The sequence below is a fragment of the Triticum urartu genome, chromosome 6, assembly GCF_003073215.2.
Source record: "Triticum urartu cultivar G1812 chromosome 6, Tu2.1, whole genome shotgun sequence".
NCBI lineage: Eukaryota > Viridiplantae > Streptophyta > Magnoliopsida > Poales > Poaceae > Triticum > Triticum urartu.
Genome location: NC_053027.1, coordinates 91127785 through 91150344, shown reverse-complemented (window position 1 = coordinate 91150344; position 22560 = coordinate 91127785).

Genomic DNA, 22560 nt, shown 5'->3' with positions numbered 1-22560 from the left:
GAAAAGATTTGTGAAGTTTTCATGTATGATTTCTCTGTTTATGGATCCTCTTTTGATGATTGCTTGAGCAACCTTGATCGAGTTTTGCAGAGATGTGAAGAAACTAACCTTGTCTTGAATTGTGAGAAGTACCACTTTATGGTTAATGAAGGTATTGTCTTGGGGCATAAAATTTCTGAAAGAGGTATTGAAGTTGAGAAAGCTAAAGTTGATGCTATTGAAAAGATGTCGTGTCCCAAGGACATCAAAGGTATAAGAAGTTTCCTTGGTCACGCCGGTTTTTATAGGAGGTTCATTAAGGACTTCTCAAAAATTTCCCGGCCTCTGACTAACCTATTACAAAAAGATATTCCTTTTGTCTTTGATGATGATTGTGTAGAAGCATTTGAAATACTTAAGAAAGCCTTGATTTCTGCACCTATTGTTTAGCCACCTGATTGGAATTTACCCTTTGAAATCATGTGTTATGCTAGTGACTATGCTGTAGGTGCTGTTCTAGGACAAAGAGTTGATAAAAAATTAAATGTTATTCAATATGCTAGTAAAACTCTAGACAATGCCCAGAGAAATTATGCTACTACTGAAAAGGAATTCTTAGCAGTTGTATTTGCTTGTGATAAGTTCAGACCTTATATTGTTGATTCTAAAATAACTATTCACACTGATCATGCTGCTATTAAATATCTTATGGAAAAGAAAGATGCTAAACCTAGACTTATTAGATGGGTTCTCCTGCTACAAGAATTTGATTTGCATATTATTGATGGAAAGGGAGCTAAGAATCCCATTGCAGACAACTTGTCTAGGTTAGAGAATGTTCTTGACGACCCACTACCTATTGATGATAGCTTTCCTGATGAACAATTAGCTGTCATAAATGCTTCTCGCATGGCTCCATGGTATGCTGATTATGCTAATTACATTGTTGCTAAATTTATACCACCTAGTTTCACATACCAGCAAAAGATAAAGTTCTTCTATAATTTAAGACAGTACTACTGGGATGACCCACACCTTTATAAAGAAGGAGTAGATGGTGTTATTAGACATTGTATACCTGAGCATGAACATGAACAGATCCTACACAAGTGTCACTCCGAAGCTTATGGAGGACACCATGCTGGAGATAGAACTGCACATAAGGTATTGCAATCCGATTTTATTGGCCTACTCTCTTCAAGGATGCCCGTAAGTTTGTCTTATCTTGTGATGAATGTCAAAGAATTGGTAATATTAGTAAACGTCAAGAAATGCCTATGAATTATTCACTTGTTATCGACCATTTGATGTTTGGGGCTTTGATTATATGGGACCTTTTCCTTCCTCTAATGGGTATACACATATTTTAGTTGTTGTTGATTACGTTACTAAGTGGGTAGAAGCTATTCCAACTAGTAGTGCTGATCATAACACCTCTATTAAGATGCTTAAAGAAGTTATTTTTCCTAGGTTTGGAGTCCCTAGATACTTCATGACTAATGGTGGTTCACATTTTATTCATGGTGCCTTTCGTAAAATGCTTGCTAAGTATGATGTTAATCTTATAATTGCATCTCCATATCATCCACAGTCTAGTGGTCAAGCAGAATTGAGTAACAGAGAGCTTAAATTAATTTTGCAAAAGACTGTTAATAGATCTAGAAAGAATTGGTCCAAGAAACTTGATGATGCATTATGGGCTTATAGAACTGCATACGAAAATCCTATGGGTATGTCTCCGTATAAAATGGTTTATGGTAAAGCATGTCACTTACCTCTTGAACTAGAACATAAGGCATATTGGGCCATTAAAGAGATCAATTATGATCTCAAACTTGCCGGTGAGAAGAAGTTTTTTGACATTAGCTCACTTGATGAATGGAGAACCCAGGCCTATGAGAATGCAAACTGTTTAAAGAAAATGTTAAAAGATGGCATGACAAAAGGATACAAAGCGTGAGTTTAATGTAGGTGATTATGCGTTTCTATTCAACTCTCATTTAAGATTTTTTGCAGGCAAACTTCTCTCTAAATGGGAAGGTCCTTACATCATCTAGTAGGTCTATCGTTCCGGTGCCATAAAAATCAACAACTGTGAAGGCACAAATCCGAGAGTGGTGAACGGATAAAGAATCAAACATTATATCTCAGGTAATCCCATAAATTTTGAAACTAATGTTATTGAAATCGTAACCCCGGAGGAATACATAAGAGACACTTTCCAGAACGTTTCAAACTCCGAAAAGAATAGGTATGTGGTACGGTAAGTAAACTGACTCCAAAACAGTTCTAATGGCAATTTTTCTCCGTTTTGGAATATTTAAGAAAATAGGAAAATAAGAAGTAGACCAGGAAGGACACGAGGCTTCCACGAGGGTGGAGGGCGCGCCCCCTGCCTCGTGGGCACCTCGTGCGCTCTCCGGACTTTGTTTTCTTGCACGATACTTCTTTTAGTCGGTAAAAATTCATTATATAATCTCCCGAAGGTTTTGACCTCCGTATCACGCAATATCCTTTGTTTTTGTTTCGAGCTATTTCTGCTATAGATTTAGAGCAAGATGTCTTCTCAAGAGTCAGTCGGGGAGAGTCGGGTGTCTCATCCGACACCGGGGCCAAGCGCAAACAACAATATTGACCACTTTGGGCCATCAACTGAGGAAGAGATGGAGGCCGATTTGAAAAGGATAGATGCCATAGAGGAGGATGAAGAAGTTACTTCCCGTTTCCGAGAAGGATTCACTATGGGGGGACTACAGAGCTCGGCTATTCCAAACTCAGTCACCCCTTCCGATGTTAGATTTCTTTCTTATGAAAATATGAAAAGGAGTGTTACTTGTTCTCCCGCAGCTATGCAACATCCTTGGGTGAAGGGAGCTTTAGCCGTCACGGGCAAGCTCTGTAAGGAAATAATGGACCTCAAGCAGCAAGTCAATAAGCTCGAAGAAGAGAATCGTATCTTGAGGGGCATCATCGCCAAGAATATCACATCACCACCCCCGAAGAAGGAGATATAATCACATGGGTATGGTCACTCCCCTTGGCAACTTCCAAGCTTGGGGGTGAAAGTGTGTTATATCGACTAGAGGGGGGGTGAATAGGCGATTTTTATGAAAGTCTTCAAAACGTGGAAGTTATGAAGACAAACAGTAGAGATATGCCTATCACTATGCAGCGGAAGTTAGATTACACTAGGCAAGCCATGGTCAAGTATTCAATAGAGTATACGCACAGTGACAGATAGCTGCAGTGTAATAAGGATCAGGTAGGAAGAAGTTATGAAGCCAAACAGATCATACAGTCACGTTGTGAAGACAGAAGATATAGCAAGCATGCAATGACTTCACAATGAGTACAGTAAGTAAAAGGAAGTGAAGATGAAACCAGTGACTCGTTGAAGACAATGATTTGTTGGACCAGTTCCAGTTGCTGTGACAACTGTACGTCTGGTTAGGGCGGCTAGGTATTTAAACCAAAGGACACACAGTCCCGGACACCCAGTCCTGAACACGCAGCTCAGGACACCCAGTCCTCACCGTATTCCCCTTGAGCTAAGGTCACACAGACCTCGCCCAATCACTCTGGTAAGTCTTCAAGGTAGACTCCCAAACCTTCACAGACTTCGTTCACCGGCAATCCACAATGTCTCTTGGATGCTCAGAACGCGACGCCTAACCGGCTAGAGGATCACAGTCCTCAAGTGTAATAACTCTTCAGATCACTCAGACAAGAAGACTTAAGTGATGCCCAATTCTCTCTGGCTCTGGGTGGTTAGGGCTTTTCTCCTCGCTAGGAATTTTCTCTCAAAAGCTTTGAGGTGGGTTGCTCTCAAACGACAAAAGCCGTGCACTAAAATCTGAGCAGCCAACCGTTTATGGTTGTAGGGGGTGGACTATTTATAGCCACTGGGCAACCCGACCTGATTTGTCCGAAATGACCCTGGGTCACTAAGGAACTGACACGTGTTCCAACGGTCAGATTTCGAACTCACACGACAACTTTACTTGGGCTACAAGTAAAGCTGACTTGTCCGACTCTGGACAAGATTTGCTCTCATAGTCTTCACTCGAAGACATCGGTTTTGAATTAGGCATCACATCAGTCATTCTGACTGGTTCTCTTGGACCCCACTTAGCAGTACGGTGGTTCCTATGACTCAACACAAAAGAAAAAGAACTACGAAAGAACTAAGTTGTAGGATCGAAAGTATGTCTAGAGGGGGGGTGATTAGACTACTTGACCAAATAAAACTTAACCTTTTCCCAATTTTAGTTCTTGGCAGATTTTAGCTAATTTACGACAAGTCAAGAAATCATCACATGATTCAAGCAAGCATGCAAAGAGTATATAGGCAGCGGAAAGTAAAGCATGCAACTTGCGAGAATGTAAAGGGAAGGGTTTGGAGAATTCAAACGCTATTGGAGACACGGATGTTTTTCCCGTGGTTCGGATAGGTGGTGCTATCCTACATCCACGTTGATGGAGACTTCAACCCACGAAGGGTAACGGTTGCGCGAGTCCACACAGGGCTCCACCCAAGGGCAACGGTTGCGCGAGTCAACACAGGGCTCCACCCACGAAGGGTCCATGAAGAAGCAACCACCCACAAAGGGTCCACGAAGAAGCAACCTTGTCTATCCCACCATGGCCATCGCCCACATAGGACTTGCCTCACTAGCGGTAGATCTTCACGAAGTAGGCGATCTCCTTGCCCTTACAAACTCCTTGGTTCAACTCCACAATCTTGTCGGAGGCTCCCAAGTGACACCTAGCCAATCTAGGAGACACCACTCTCCAAGAAGTAACAAATGGTGTGTAGGTAATGAACACCTTGCTCTTGTGCTTCAAATGATAGTCTCCCCAACACTCAACTCTCTCTCACAGGATTTGGATTTGGTGGAAAGAGGGTTTGAGTTGAAAGCATCTTGGGAAGGCTAGAGATCAAGATTCATATGGTAGGAATGGAATGTCTTGGTCTCAACACATGAGTAGGTGGTTCTCTCTCAGAACATATGAGTTGGAATGATGTGTGTGTTCTAATGGCTCTCTCACCGAATGAGAAAGAGGTGGAGGGGTATATATAGCCTCCACACAAAATCCAACCGTTACACACAATTTACCAATCTCGGTGGGACCGAATCAGAAAACTCGGTCTGACCGAAATAGTAAACCTAGTGACCGTTAGGAATTTCGGTGGGACTGACATGCAACTCGGTAGGACCGATTCGGTTAAAGTATGATATGCTAAAGAGTTGACGTTGGACAAGGAAGACAACGTAATGGTTATGTTTTCTTACATCTGAGATAAATTATATTGGCATGGATCATCCAACATGTTGAATTTCTTTGCACCAATTAGAGATACTACTTGTGCTTCCAAATATCCCTAAACCCAGTTTAGCCATGAGAGTCCGCCATATCTACCTATGGATTGAGTAAGATCCATCAAGTAAGTTGTCATCGTTGCAAGCAATAAGAATTGCCTTCTAAATATGTATAATTTATTAGTGTGGAGAAAATAAGCTTTATACGATCTTGTGGTGTGGAAGAAATAAAAGTGACAGACTGCATAATAAAGGTCCATATCACAAGTGGCAATGTAAAGTGATGTTCTTTTGCATTAAGATTTCGTGCATCCAACCATAAAAGCACATGACAACCTCTGCTTCCCTCTGCGAAGGGCCTATCTTTTATTCTTGTCTTATACTTCATGCAAAGAGTCATGGTGATCTTCACCTTTCCTTTATACATTTTATCCTTTGGCAAGCACAATGTGTTGGAAGGATCCTGATATATATGGCTAATTGGATGTGAGTTTTCATGAACTATTATTGTTGACATTACCCTTGAGGTAAAAAGTTGGGAGGTGAACTATAAGACCCTATCTTTCTCTGTGTCTGATTAAAACTTCATAACCATAAATAACGCGTGAGTGTTAGCAATTGTGAAAGACTAAATGATGGTTGGGTATGTGGACTTGCTGAAAAGCTCTTATATTGACTCTTTCCTATGTTATGATAAATTGCAATTGCTTCAATGACTGAGATTATAGTTTGTTAATTTTCAACGAAGTTTCTGATTCATACTTGAGTATGTGAATGAATTGTTACTTTAGCATAAGAGATCATATAACAATATATATATATATGTGTGTGTGTGTGTGTGTGTGTTGTGTTCCAAGAATGATCATGATGCCGTCATGTCCGTATTTTATTTTTATCGACACCTCTATCTCTAAACATGTGGACATATTTTTTGATTTCAGCTTTCGCTTAAGGACAAGCGAGGTCTAAGCTTGGGGGAGTTGATACATCCATTTTGCATCATGCTTTTATATCGATATTTATTGCATTATGGGCTGTTATTACACGTTATGTCACAATACTTATGCCTATTCTCTCATATTTTACAAGGTTTACATGATGAGGGGGAATGGCGGCAGCTGGAATTCTTGGTTGGAAAAGGAGCAAATATTAGAGACCTATTCTGCTCATCTCCAAAAGTCCTGAAACTTCACGGGAGCACGTTTCAGAATATATATATAAAACATTGGGCAAAAGAAGTACCAGAGGGGGGCCACCTACCGTCCACGAGGGTGGGGGGCGTGCCCTACCCCCTGGGCGCGCCCCCTGCCTCGTGGACCCCTGGTGGTCCTCCGATGCCCATCTTTGGCTATATTGAGTCTTTCATCAAGGAAAAAATCATAAGCAAGCTCACAGGACGAAACTCCGCCGCCATGAGGCGGAACCTTGGTGGAACCAATCTAGGGCTCCGGCGGAGCTGTTCTGCCGAGGAAACTTCCCTCCGGGAGGGGGAAATCATCACCATCGTCATCACCAACGATCCTCTCATTGGGTGGGGGTTAATCTCCATCAACATCTTGACCAACACCATCTCATCTCAAACCCGAGTTCATATCTTGTATCCAATATTTGTATCCAAACCTCAGATTGGTACCTGTGGGTTGCTAGTAGTGTTGATTACTCCTTGTAGTTGATGCTAGTTGGTTTACTTGGTGGAAGATCATATGTTCAGATCCATTATGCATATTAATACCCCTCTGATTATGAACATGAATATTCTTTGCGAGTAGTTATGTTTGTTCCTGAGGACATGGGTGTAACACCCTCGATGCGACTATAGCTCCCACATGTCGAGGCACGACTTAGAGACATAATCGCATTGAAGGCATATGTCGCAAGTAAGGTAATCTTTACACATCCCATGTAATATAATAATAAAGGGGCGAGAACATAGTTGGTTTACAATCGCCACATCAATCAAGTTACATAAATAACATTACATCATTCAAAACACTCATGGCCCGACTACGGCGCCAAAATAAAAGATAAACCAACATGTGACATGGTCCCGATCACCCCCAACTGGGCACCACTACTGATCATCAGGAAAAGAAACATAATAACGTTGAGAGTCCTCGTCGAACTCCCACTTGAGCTCGAGTGCGTCACCTGGAGCGGAAACATCAGGCCCTGCATCTGGTGTAATAGTAATCTGTGAGCCACAGGGACTCAGCAATCTCGCACCCTCGCGATCAAGACTATTTAAGCTTATAGGTAAGGCAAGGTAAATATAAGTGGAGCAGCAGCAAGCGACTAGCAGATATGGTGGCTAACCTGTTCACAAAAGAGAGCGAGAAGAGGAGGCAAAGCGCGAGCAAGAAACTAGAGAGCAACCTGCGCAAGCATTACTCCAACACCGTGTCCACTTCCCGGACTCCGCCGAGAAGAGGCCATCCCGGTAACACACTCAGTTGATTCATTTTAGTTAAGTTAAGGTTCAAGTTATCTACAACCGGACATTAACAAATTCCCATCTGCCCATAACCGCGGGCACGGCTTTCGAAAGTTCAAATCCCTGCAGGGGAGTCCCAACTTAGCCCATGACAAGCTCTCACGGTCAACGAAGGAATAGACCTCCTCCCAAGACGTTCCGATCAGACTTCGGTATCTCGGTTCTTCAAGACAACTCCGACAATGGTAAAACAAGTCCAGCAACACCACCCGCTGTGCCGACAAATCCCGATAGGAGCTGCACATATCTCGTTCTCAGGGCACACCGGATAAGCTAAGCGTACGGGAGCCAACGTAACCCAAGTTGCCAAGGGACGGCCCCGCACGGTGCTCTAGGTTGGACCAACACTCAGAGGAGCACTGGCCCGGGGGGTGTTAAAATAAGATGACCCTTGAGTCCGCGAAACCCAAGGGAAAAGGCTAGGTGGCAAATGGTAAAACCAAGGTTGGGCATTGCTGGAGGAGTTTTATTCAAGGCGGACTGTCAAGGGGTTCCCATTATAACCCAACCGCGTAAGGAACGCAAAATCCGGGAACATAACACCGATATGACGGAAACTAGGGCGGCAAGAGTGGAACAAAACACTAGGCGAGAGGCCGAGCCTTCCACCCTTTACCAAGTATATAGATGCATTAAGATAACAAGATAATATAATGATATCCCAACAAGTAAATAAATGTTCCAACAAGGAACGGCCTCCAATCTTCACCTGCAACTAGCAACGCTATAAGAGGGGCTGAGCAAAGCGGTAACATAGCCAATCAACGGTTTGCTAGGACATGGTGGGTTAGAGGTTTGACATGGCAATTTGGGAGGCTTGAAAGCAAGTGGTAGGCATCGTAGCATTGGCATAGCAAAAGAGCGAGCAATCTAGCATAGCAAAGATAGTAGTGATTTCGAGGGTATGATCATCTTGCCTGCAAAGTTGTCAGAGTTGACTGGATCCTCGAAAGCAAACTCAACGGGCTCCTCGTTAGCGAACTCGTCTCCCGGCTCTACCCAAACAAGACAAACAAGCAACAAGGACACAATCAACCACGTGCAAGGATCAAACAATATGATGCAAGGATGGTATGCTATGCGGGATGCGATGCGGGATGCATATGCAAGATTTGACAAGGGATGCAAGAACCTGGCCTCAACTTGGAAATCCAAGTGTGCCACTGGAAAGATGAGATGACTCTTGAAAACGATATAAAGAACGCCAATCAGAGTTACGGTTTGGAAATGGCAAGCAAATTCAAATATGACACCGGTCTGCGATTTACAGCAAGTAGCCATCTAAATGCAATGAGATGAACATGCTACAGACACTCAAACATAACAACAAAATACATGGAAGGGATGCATTCATGATGCTTAACAAAAGTCTAGCACTGAGCTACGACCAATACATCCATTAACAGGTTCAAACAATCATGGCAAAAATGCATATGGCAAACAGATTTCAGACTTGTGAAATTAACACTTGTCTGGAATTTCAGATCAGGTAGCTCTCTTCGGAGATCCACAAAACTACATGCTACAGGACCTGAACATGGCAAAGTAAAGCATGGCATGGAGCTACTCAAAGAGCTTAACAAAAGTCCCTTAGTGACCTTGAGCCAAAAGGGATCAAAAATACAATTGCAAGCATGTGAACATGGCAAAAACATAATCAGATCACAGACTTAGTGAAAACTGGAGCATGCTGAAAACAGATATCAAGTAGGCATGTTTACGAGCTCGATGCACTCACTACGGAGCAAGACATGAAAAGCTAAGCATACATCTATCAAGAACACACAAAATGCAAGCTAGACATGGCAAGAACAATAGCATAGCATGCACGGGTCAACTACAACATCATCGGCAAAATTGCAAACAAGTTGACAATCTGCCCAGATTCACAAAGTAGCAAAAGTAGAGCTCGATTGACTCAAGCTAGGGTGCTCCATAATTGCAAACAAAGACATGGATGGATAGATCACTACAAGATTAACAAAACATCCTTACTGATCATCCTCAAAAGAGGCACGGATCACTAGGAAACAAAAAACATATGGCCATATGAAATAAACAGCCCAAGGACTTAGTGGAATTGCTAAGTCCCTGAAATCAGCACTACCAAGTGCCTCACTTTGCAAGCTTGTGCTAGTCACCACACACATCACAAAAATACATGGGTTGCACCTCTGGAAAGATGGCAAAACCCTTAACAAAACATATGTAGAGCTCATGGGCATATCATGCACACAATAATCATGGCAAAAATGACAAATATCTAAATGGAGTAGCAGATCTGACAATTATCTCAAGTAGCCCTTCTAACAGCATTTAGGGCATCAAGATGAGCTCAAATGAAAATGATGCAATGGAATAAATGATGTACTCTCTGAGATGAACATTTTGATATGCTATATGCCAAAAACGGAGCTACGGATGCAAAGTTATGATGCGATGAACAGGAGCACATGGATTAGGGTTTCGGGCAAAAGTCAACCCTAGATATTTTCAGATCAGATCGGGATCTCGCGGGTACTGTTCATGCACGGACTTCGAGGACGGCCGGAGGGGCTTGGAGCTCGCCGGAGTTGGTGGTGGTGCTCTCCGGGGACTCGGCCGGCGCGGGGCGGCGCGATGGAGGCGGCGGCCGGCGAGGCGCGCGGGCGGGGCGGAGCGGGCGACAGCGAGGGGCGCGGTGCGGCACGGGCTGCCGGAGACGGAGGAGAGGGGCGGCGCCGGGCGGAGTGGCGGAGCTGGTGCGAGGCGGCGGCGGGCGGCGATGTGGGCCGCGGGGGCCGGCCTCGGGCTCCGGCCCGCGGCGGCGGCGGGGACAGGCATGGCCACGTGGCAGGCGGCGGTAGGCGGTGGCGGATCAGCACGTCGGGCTCGGCGCGGACGTTGTCCGGCGGCGGCGGAGATCTTTTTTTTTAGGGTTGGACGGGGAGAGATCCGGATTTGGAAATGGGGGAGGTATTAAATAGGCATAGAGGGAGCTAGGAGAGTCCAAATGAGGTGCGGTTTTCGGCCACGCGATCGTGATCGAACGCTCTAGATGATGGAGCAGGTTTAGGTGGGTTTTGGGCCAAATTGGAGGGGTGTTGGGCTGCAACACACACGAGGCCTTTTCGGTCCCTCGGTTAACCGTTGGAGTATCAAACGAAGTCCAAATGATACGAAACTTGACAGGCGGTCTACGGGTAGTAAACCAAGGCCGCTTGGCAAGTCTCGGTCCATTCCGGAAATGTTTAATCCCCACACACAAAAGAAAGCTAGAAATGCCCTCCGGAGGAGAACGAAGTGCCGGAATGCAAAACGGACAACGGGGAAAAAGCTTGAATGCATGAGATGAACACGTATGCAAATGCAATGCACATGATGACATGATATGAGATGCATGACAACGACAACAACACACGGAGACAAAAACCCGAACCCGAGAAAATAAAATAAGTTAACGCCGGAAATGGCAAGAGTTGGAGTACAAATTGGGAAAGTTACATCCGGGGTGTTACAACACTCCACCACTACGAAAGGATCTCGTCCCGAGATCTAGGACTGAAAGAATGCCGGGTACTCAGAACGGAGGTGATCCTCGCGTTCCCAGGTAGCTTCACGGTCGGAATGGTGTGACCACTTGACTTTGTGGAATTTGATTGAGTTATTGCGAGTCTTGCGTTCAGTCTCTTCTAGAATAGCAACTGGGTGCTCACGATAGGAAAGATCTTCTTGGAGCTCAATGTCCTCGAAGTTGACGGTGCAGTCAGGAGTCTTGAAGCACTTTCGGAGCTGAGAGACATGGAACACATCATGAACATTTGCAAAGTTTGAAGGAAGCTCAAGTTGATAGGCGAGATCGCCTCTCTTGCTGACAATCTTGAAAGGTCCCACGTATGTGGGGGCAAGCTTCCCTTTGATACCGAAGCGACGAGTACCTTTCATAGGAGAGACGCGAAGGTAAACATGATCTCCGATCTCGAAAGCCAAATCACGGTGCTTACTGTCATAGTAGCTCTTTTGGCGGGATTGGGCTGCTTTGAGGTTATCTCAAATGACTTTGCACATTTCCTCTGCCTCTGTGATTAAGTCATTTCCGAGAAGCTGGCATTCACCGGTTTCAGACCAGTTGAGAGGGGTACGGCACTTCCTGCCATACAGAATTTCAAATGGGGCCTTGCCTAAACTTGCTTGAAAACCGTTGTTGTAGGAGAATTCAGCATAAGGAAGACAATCCTCCCACTTCATGCCGAAGGAGATCACACAAGCCCTGAGCATATCTTCAAGAATCTAGTTGACACGCTCGACTTGACCGCTAGTTTGAGGATGGAAAGTTGTGCTGAAGCGGTTGTTGGTGCCCATGGCCTTCTGAAAAGAAGCCCAAAACTTGGAGGTAAAGATGCTGCCACGGTTTGAAGAGATCACTTGTGGAATACCGTGCAGAGAAACAATCCGAGAGGTATAGAGTTCCGCCAATTGAGCTGCAGTGATCGACTCTTTAATAGGCAGAAAGTGAGCCACTTTAGTGAGTTTGTCGATGACAACGAATATAGCATCATTGCCACGCTTGGACTTTGGAAACCCAGTCACGAAGTCTATCTCAATGTGGTCAAACTTCCATTCTGGAATGGCAAGAGGTTGGAGGAGACCAGCTGGCCTTTGGTGTTCTGCCTTCACTCTTCTGCAGACATCACATTCATTCACGAACTGAGCAATCTCGCACTTCATTCGAGTCCACCAATAAGCCTGCTTGAGGTCCTGATACATCTTCGTGCTCCCAGGGTGGATGGAAAGGAGAGAATTGTGAGCCTCGTTCATGATCACTTTACGGAGGTCACCTTTGGGCACAACAATACGATCCTCGAAGAAGAGAGTGTCCTTGTCGTCAAGGCGGTAGCACTTGTACTTGGGTTGACTCTTGGCAATCCCAATCTTCACCTTTTTCACCATAGCATCAAGAAGCTGGGCTTGGCGAATCTGGTCTTCTAAGGTAGGAGAGACTTGAAGGTTGGCGAGGAAACCTTGAGGAACAACTTGCAGATTAAGTTTGCGGAAAGCTTCACAAAGCTCGGGTTGATAAGGCTTGAGAATCAGACTATTGCAGTAAGCCTTTCTGCTCAATGCATCAGCAATCACATTGGCCTTGCCTGGAGTATACTCGATACTCGGATTATACTCTTGAATCATTTCGACCCATCGAGTTTGCCTGAGGTTGAGATTAGGCTGAGTGAAGATGTAATTGAGACTCTTGTGATCAGTGAAAATGTCCACCTTTCTTCCCAATAAGAGATGTCTCCAATTCAAAAGAGCATGCACAACTGCCGCCAACTCGAGATCATGAGTGGGGTAGTTCTTCTCATTAGGCTTCAACTGGCGAGAGGTATAAGCAACAACTTTCTTCTCTTACATCAATACTGCGCCAAGACCTTGGAGAGAGGCATCACAAAAGACCTCGTATGGTTTGGATTCATCAGGCGGAGTTAGAACTGGAGCAGTGATCAATTTCTCTTTCAAAGTGTTTAAAGCAATGTCACACTCCGGAGACCAAACGTACTTGACGTGCTTCTGGAGAAGATTAGAGAGAGGCTTCGCGATCTTAGAAAAGTTTTCAACGAATCTTCGGCAATAGCTTGCGAGACCGAGGAAGCTACAGAGTTGCTTCACTTTCTGAGGAGGTTCCCAATTCACAATTGCAGACACCTTCTCAGGATTCACGGCAATTCCCTTGGCAGAGATGATATGACCAAGATAAAGAACCTCATCGAGCCAAAATTCACACTTGGAGAACTTAGCGTAGAACTGATGTTCTCTGAGCTTATCGAGCACCAAACGCAAGTGTTTGGCATGATCTTCCTTGTTCTTCGAGAAAACCAGAATGTCGACGAGATAGACCAAAACGAAGTCATTGGTGTAGGCGTTGAAGATGAAGTTCATCATGCGAGAGAAAGTCGGAGGAGCGTTGACGAGGCCAAAAGACATGACAGTGTATTCATATGAACCATAGCTTGTCCTGAAAGCCGTCTTGGGAATATCTTGCTCACGGATTCGAATCTGATGATAACCCATACGGAGATCAAGCTTGGAGAATACTTGGGCACCTTTGAGTTGTTCGAACAGCTCATTGATGTTGGGAAGTGGGTATTTGTTCTTGATGGTCTTCTTGTTCAATGGACGGTAATCAACACAAAGTCGGTCCGTTCCATACTTCTTCTTCACAAAAAGAACACCACAACCCCACGGAGAAGAACTAGGCCGGATGAGACCCATTCTCTCTTGAATATCGAGTTGCTTCTTCAGATCCTTCAACTCTTCAGGTCCGAGCTTGCAAGGACGCTTGCAAATAGGTTCCGTGCCAGGCTCAAGATCAATATCAAATTCAACTGGCCGGTGCGGAGGCATTCCTGGAAGCTCTTCTGGAGAGACGTCTTGATATTCGCAAACGACTGGAATTTGCGAGATAGCATCCAGTTCACCCTTCTCATTGAGAGAAAACAGACGGATGGTATCGTCATTAGCAGCAAAGACAATTACATCCTCAAACGGATGAGTCAATTGAATCTGCCTGGTTGCACAATCAAGCTGAGCTTTGTGCTTAGAAAGCCAATCCATCCCGAGAATAAGATCAATATCCGACTTGCCAAGAACCATTGGAGAAGCCAGAAACTTGAAGTCACCCAACATGATAGAAATATCTGGGACTATTGAAGTAGCCCTCATAGACTTAGCTGGAGAAACCACTCCCATAGGTTTACCCAACATTTGTGAAACGAAGTCATGCTTGGAAACAAAAGATCTTGAGATGAAACAATGCGATGCACCCGTGTCAAAAAGAACTTTTGCGGGAAAAGAGTTAACTGGAAAGTTACCCATGATCACATCTGACGGGTCCTCTGCCTGAGCTGCATTCAGCAAGTTGACCTTAGCGTGCTTGGGGTTATGCTTGACCACAGCTGTACTTGCCGATCTCACAGGAGGAGGAGGAAGACGCCTCTGGTTGAAACACTTGTTGGCATAGTGACCCTTCTGTTGGCACTTGTTGCACGTGACCTCTGAAAGCGGACGGTGATACGGAGCACTCGATCTTGGAGGTTGAGACGAAGTCTTGTTCTGAAAGCCAGGGTTGGGTGGGTGGGAAGATCCACTGCCACCTTTGCTCTTTTGCTGATACGGCTGACGAAACGAAGGAGGAAGCCAATACTTCTGCTGCTTGGTCACTTGAGTAGAGGAAGAAGGAGTAACATCTCTGACTCGCTTCTTGGAAGCATCACACCTCAACTGAGCAGCCTCTTGCTTCAATGCCATGTTGTAGAACTCATCGTACCTCAAGGGCTCAAAGAGGACAAGAGCTAGCTGAATTTCTTCTATGAGACCACCCCTGAACTGGTATATCATGCTCTTCTCGTCAGGGACGTCCTGCTTGGCAAAGCGGGCGAGCTTCTGAAACAACTTGCTGTAGTCATAGACAGACAAAGAGCCTTGCTTCAGGTGGCGGAATTCCTCATGCTTTCTTTCAACCATGCTCTGAGGGATATGGTGAGCTCTGAAATCTTGACGGAATTCATCCCAAGTGATAACACGTCCACCTCTGGTGTCCTTGTACTGCTGGAACCATTCTGCAGCTTGATCTTTGAGTTGGAAGAAAGCGAACTTGACAAAGTCCTCAGGCCTGACGTTACTGCACTCGAAATGCTTGCACAGATCCACAAGCCAATCGTCAGCATCGGTTGCCTCAACACAATTGCTGAAAGTCTTAGGCCCGTTAGCAAGGAACTGGTTGAGTGTAGCAGAGTGATTCTGATTGTTGCCTTGGTTCCCTTGGTTGCCTTGATTGCGCTCTTGGAGAATTTGCATGATCAACTGTGTGTTTGCATTGGTTGCAGCCATCACAGCTTGCCATGCCTCCGGAGGAGGTGGAGGTGGTGGCGGATTAGGATTCGGAGTCGTGCGCGTTGGAGGAGCCATCCTGAAGAGGTTGACCACCATTATCACATAGACAGATAAAATGAAGCTGAATCCAACGGAATGAAAATTGCAACATATAGTCTCCACATCCGAACAAAATGAACGAATGCATTCCTCTTGAAATGGTCACATATCCATAAATTGAGAAGCCACTTAGAATTAAGGTAGAGAAATAAATCAACAAGGTATGGATAAAGAACGAATAATTGGTAAGAAATCCCAATCTCAAACCAATATCCGTGGAAGAAGAACTAGAGCTACGAGAATTCCCACCTATGAAACTCCCGAACCTTTCCGGTTATGCAATCAGGTGTTGGGGATACAGGGGAAGCATAATATCTCACCCAATTCTTGCAAATCCTACATCCACCTGTATCCATCCTTCAACACATAACCGAGAAAAACTTCGGAAACCATCTACCTCAACCTTCGAAAAGCATCCGTTATACAAGTTATGGCGATACTCCCGAACTCCCGCCCCAGTACTGGGTGGCGTCGAGGTTATCTCACCAACGAACTGCATAAAAGAGATTTTCGATGTCGGCGTACTAAACTCAGGTATTCCAGAACTGCAACGATAAAATTATGACGACAATACCTCAGAGCTCAACTCCCCGGGACACTTCCACAAAACCCCTGACAGGAGGCACCAAGACAATGTTCTCATCATAAACCATCGGAACGATTCCAAGATACCCGGGTGATCCTAAATTTTTTTAGTGAAATTTGAGAAGAGAAGAGTCAAAACTCTACGTCGGGATGCCTTACCAGAGCGATGAGGAGACTGGGAAGTAAAGAATTCCTAACTCTCCGATATATAATTCCTAATTGACTCAAAACATTTTTCTAGACACAACTCGGCCGCTAAAAACGATCAAGCAATGGGGCTCCTAAGGTCGGGGAAGGCTCTGATTACCAACTTGTAACACCCTCGATGCGACTATAGCTCCCACGTGTCGAGGCACGACTTAGAGACATAATCGCATTGAAGGCATATGTCGCAAGTAAGGTAATCTTTACACATCCCATGTAATATAATAATAAAGGGGAGAGAACATAGTTGGCTTACAATCGCCACGTCAATCAAGTTACATAAATAACATTACATCATTCAAAACACTCATGGCCCGACTACGGCGCCAAAATAAAAGATAACCCAACATGCGACATCGTCCCGATCACCCCCAACTGGGCACCACTACTGGTCATCAGGAAAAGAAACATAATAACGTTGAGAGTCCTCGTCGAACTCCCACTTGAGCTCGAGCGCGTCACCTGGAGCGGAAACATCAGGCCCTGCATCTGGTGTAATAGTAATCTGTGAGCCATAGGGACTCAGCAATCTCGCACCCTCGCGATCAAGACTATTTAAGCTTATAGGTAAGGCAAGGTAAATATAAGTGGAGCTGCAGCAAGCGACTAGCATATATGGTGGCTAACCTGTTCGCAAAAGAGAGCGAGAAGAGGAGGCAAAGCGCGAGCGAGAAACTAGAGAGCAACCTGCGCAAGCATTACTCCAACACCGTGTCCACTTCCTGGACTTCGCCGAGAAGAGGCCATCCCGGTAACACACTCAGTTGATTCATTTTAGTTAAGTTAAGGTTCAAGTTATCTACAACCGGACATTAACAAATTCCCATCTGCCCATAACCGCGGGCACGGCTTTCGAAAGTTCAAATCCCTGCAGGGGAGTCCCAACTTAGCCCATGACAAGCTCTCACGGTCAACGAAGGAATAGACCTCCTCCCAAGACGTTCCGATCAGACTCGGTATCTCGGTTCTTCAAGACAACTCCGACAATGGTAAAACAAGTCCAGCAACACCACCCGCTGTGCCGACAAATCCCGATAGGAGCTGCACATATCTCGTTCTCAGGGCACACCGGATAAGCTAAGCGTACGGGAGCCAACGTAACCCAAGTTGCCAAGGGACGGCCCCGCACGGTGCTCTAGGTTGGACCAACACTCAGAGGAGCACTGGCCCGGGGGGTGTTAAATAAGATGACCCTTGAGTCCGCGAAACCCAAGGGAAAAGGCTAGGTGGCAAATGGTAAAACCAAGGTTGGGCACTGCTGGAGGAGTTTTATTCAAGGCGGACTGTCAAGGGGTTCCCATTATAACCCAACCGCGTAAGGAACGCAAAAATCCGGGAACATAACACCGATATGACGGAAACTAGGGCGGCAAGAGTAGAACAAAACACTAGGCGAGAGGCCGAGCCTTCCACCCTTTACCAAGTATATAGATGCATTAAGATAACAAGATAATATAATGATATCCCAACAAGTAAATAAATGTTCCAACAAGGAACGGCCTCCAATCTTCACCTGCAACTAGCAATGCTATAAGAGGGGCTGAGCAAAGCGGTAACATAGCCAATCAACGGTTTGCTAGGACATGGTGGGTTAGAGGTTTGTCATGGCAATTTGGGAGGCTTGAAAGCAAGTTGTAGGCATCGTAGCAATGGCATAGCAAAAGAGCGAGCAATCTAGCATAGCAAAGATAGTAGTGATTTCGAGGGTATGATCATCTTGCCTGCAAAGTTGTCAGAGTTGACTGGATCCTCGAGAGCAAACTCAACGGGCTCCTCGTTAGCGAACTCGTCTCCCGGCTCTACCCAAACAAGACAAACAAGCAACAAGGACACAATCAACCACGTGCAAGGATCAAACAATATGATGCAAGGATGGTATGCTATGCGGGATGCGATGAGGGATGCATATGCAAGAATTGACAAGGGATGCAAGATACTGGCCTCAACTTGGAAAGGGAACAAAACACTAGGCGAGAGGCCGAGCCTTCCACCCTTTACCAAGTATATAGATGCATTAAGATAACATAGCAATATAATGATATCCCAACAAGTAAATAAATGTTCCAACAAAGAACGGTTCCAATCTTCACCTACAACTAGCAATGCTATAAGAGGGGCTGAGCAAAGCGGTAACATATCCAATCAATGGTTTGCTAGGACATGGTGGGTTAGAGGTTTGACATGGCAAATTGGGAGGCGTGAAAGAAAGTGGTAGGCATCGTAGCATTGGCATAGCAAAAGAGCGAGCAAACTAGCATAGCAAAGATATAGTGATTTCCGAGGGTATGTCATCTTGCCTGCAAAGTTGTCAGAGTTGACCGGATCCTCGAGAGCAAACTCAAACATGACAAAAAAATACATGGAAGGGATGCATTCATGATTCTTAACAAAATTCTAGCACTGAGCTATGGCCAATGCATCCATTAACAGGTTCAAACAATCATGGCAAAAATGCATATGGCAAACAGATTTCAGACTTAGTGAAAACTGGAGCATGCTGAAAAAAGGTATCAAGTAGGCATGTTTACGAGCTCGATGCACTCACTACGGAGCCAAGACATGAAAAGCTAAGCATACATCTATCAAGAACACACAAAATGCAAGCTAGACATGGCAAGAACAATAGCATAGCATGCACGGGTCAACTACAACATCATCGGCAAAATTGCAAACAAGTTGACAATCTGCCCAGATTCACAAAGTAGCAAAAGTAGAGCTCGATTGACTCAAGCTAGGTTGCTCCATAATTGCAAACAAAGACATGGATGGATAGATCACTACAAGATTAACAAAACATCCTTACTGATCATCCTCAAAAGAGGCACGGATCACCCGGAAACAACAAGAACATATGGCCATATGAAATAAACAGCCCAAGGACTTAGTGGAATTGCTAAGTCCCTGAAATCAGCACTACCAAGTGCCTCACTTCGCAAGCTTGTGCTAGTCACCACACACATCACAAAAATACATGGGTTACACCTCTGGAAAGATGGCAAAACCCTTAACAAAACATATGTAGAGCTCATGGGCATATCATGCACACAATAATCATGGAAAAAATGACAAATATGCAAATGGAGTAGCAGATCTGACAATTATCTCAAGTAGTCCTCTTCTAACAGCATTTAGGGCATCAAGATGAGCTCAAATGAAAATGATGCAATGGAATAAAATGATGTACTCTCTGAGATGAACATTTTGATATGCTATATGCCAAAAACGGAGCTACGGATGCAAAGTTATGATGCGATGAACAGGAGCACATGGATTAGGGTTTCGGGCAAAAGTCAACCCTTAGATATTTTCAGATCTAGATCGGGATCTCGCGGGTACTGTTCATGCACGGACTTCGAGGACGGCCGGAGGGGCTTGGAGCTCGCCGGAGTTGGTGGTGGTGCTCTCCGGGGACTCGGCCAGCGTGGGGCGGCGCGATGGAGGCGGCGGCCGGTGAGGCGCGCGGGACGGGGCGGAGCGGGCGACAGCGAGGGGCGCGGTGCGGCACGGGCTGCCGGAGACGGAGGAGAGGGGCGGCGCCGGGCGGAGTGGCGGAGCTGGTGCGAGGCGGCGGCGGGCGGCGATGTGGGCCGCGGGGGCCGGCCTCGGGCTCCCGGCCCGGGGCGGCGGCGGGGACAGGCGATGGCCACGTGGCAGGCGGCGGTAGGCGGTGGCGGATCTAGACACGTACGGCTCGGCGCGGACGTTGTCCGGCGGCGGCGGAGATCTTTTTTTTTAGGGGTTGGACGGGGAGAGATCCGGATTTGGAAATGGGGGAGGTATAAATAGGCATAGAGGGAGCTAGGAGAGTCCAAATGAGGTGCGGTTTTCACCCACACGATCGTGATCGAACGCTCTAGATGATGGAGCAGGTTTAGGTGGGTTTTGGACCAAAATGGAGGGGTGTTGGGCTGCAACACACATGAGGCCTTTTCGGTCCCTCGGTTAACCGTTGGAGTATCAAACGAAGTCCAAATGATACGAAACTTGACAGGCGGTCTACGGGTAGTAAACCAAGGCCGCTTGGCAAGTCTCGGTCCATTCCGGAAATGTTTAATCCCCACACACAAAAGAAATCTAGAAATGCCCTCCGGAGGAGAAAGAAGCGCCGGAATGCAAAACGGACAACGGGGAAAAAGCTTGAATGCATGAGATGAACACGTATGCAAATGCAATGCACATGATGACATGATATGAGATGCATGACAACGACAACAACACACGGAGACAAAAACCCGAACCCGAGAAAATAAAATAAGTTAACGCCGGAAACGGCAAGAGTTGGAGTACAAATTGGGAAAGTTACATCCGGGGTGTTACAACACTCCACCACTACAAAAGGATCTTGTCCCGAGATCTAGGACTGAAAGAACGCCGGGTACTCAGAACGGAGGTGATCCTCGCGTTCCCAGGTAGCTTCACGGTCGGAATGGTGTGACCACTTGACTTTGTGGAATTTGATTGAGTTATTGCGAGTCTTAACAAAACATGGGTTGCACCTATGGAAAGATGGCAAAACCCTTAATAAAACATATGTAGAGCTCATGGGCATATCATGCACACAATAATCATGGCAAAAATGACAAATATGCAAATGGAGTAGCAGATCTGACAATTATCTCAAGTAGTCCTCTTCTAACAGCATTTAGGGCATCAAGATGAGCTCAAATGAAAATGATGCAATGGAATAAAATGATGTACTCTCTGAGATGAACATTTTGATATGCTATATGCCAAAAACGGAGCTACGGCTGCAAAGTTATGATGCGATGAACAGGAGCACATGGATTAGGGTTTCGGGCAAAAGTCAACCCTGAGATATTTTCAGATCCGGATCGGGATCTCGCGGGTACTGTTCATGCACGGACTTCGAGGACGGCCGGAGGGGCTTGGAGCTCGCCGGAGTTGGTGGTGGTGCTCTCCGGGGACTCGGCCGGCGCGGGGCGGCGCGATGGAGGCGGCGGCCGGCGAGGCGCGCGGGCCAGGGCGGAGCGGGCGACGGCGAGGCGACGTCGGCGCGGCGGAGCGGCGGACGCCGGCGAGGGGCGCGGTGCGGCGCGGGCTGCCGGAGACGGAGGATAGGGGCGGCGCCGGGCGGAATGGCGGAGCTGGTGCGAGGCGGCGGTGGGCGGCGATGTGGGCCGCGGGGGCCGGCCTCGGGCTCCCGGGCCGCGGCGGCGGCGGGGACAGGCGATGGCCACGTGGCAGGCGGCGGTAGGCGGCGGCGGATCCGGACACTTCCGGCTCGGCGCGGACGTTGTCCGGCGGCGGCGGAGATCCTTTTTTTAGGGGTTGGACGGGGAGAGATCCGGATTTGGAAATGGGGGAGGTATAAATAGGCATAGAGGGAGCTAGGAGAGTCCAAATGAGGTGCGGTTTTCGTCCACCCGATCGTGATCGAACGCTCTAGATGATGGGGCAGGTTTAGGTGGGTTTGGGGCCAAAATGGAGGGGTGTTGGGCTGCAACACACACGAGGCCTTTTCGGTCCCTTGGTTAACCGTTGGAGTATCAAACGAAGTCCAAATGATACGAAACTTGACAGGCGGTCTACGGGTAGTAAACCAAGGCCGCTTGGAAAGTCTCGATCCATTCCGGAAATGTTTAATCCCCACACACGAAAGAAAGCTAGAAATGCCCTCCGGAGGAGAACGAAGCGCCGGAATGCAAAACGGACAACGGGGAAAAAGCTCGAATGCATGAGATGAACACGTATGCAAATGCAATGCACATGATGACATGATATGAGATGCATGACAACAACAACAACACACGGAGACAAAAACCCGAACCCGAGAAAATAAAATAAGTTAACGCCGGAAACCTCAAGAGTTGGAGTACAAATTGGGAAAGTTACATCCGGGGTGTTACAATGGGAGAAGTCTTGCTATAAGTAGTCATGTGAATTTGGTATTCGTTCGATATTTTGATGAGATGTATGTTGCCATCCCTCTAGTGGTGTCATGTGAACGTTGACCACATGACACTTCACCATTGTTTGGGCCTAGAGGGAGGCATT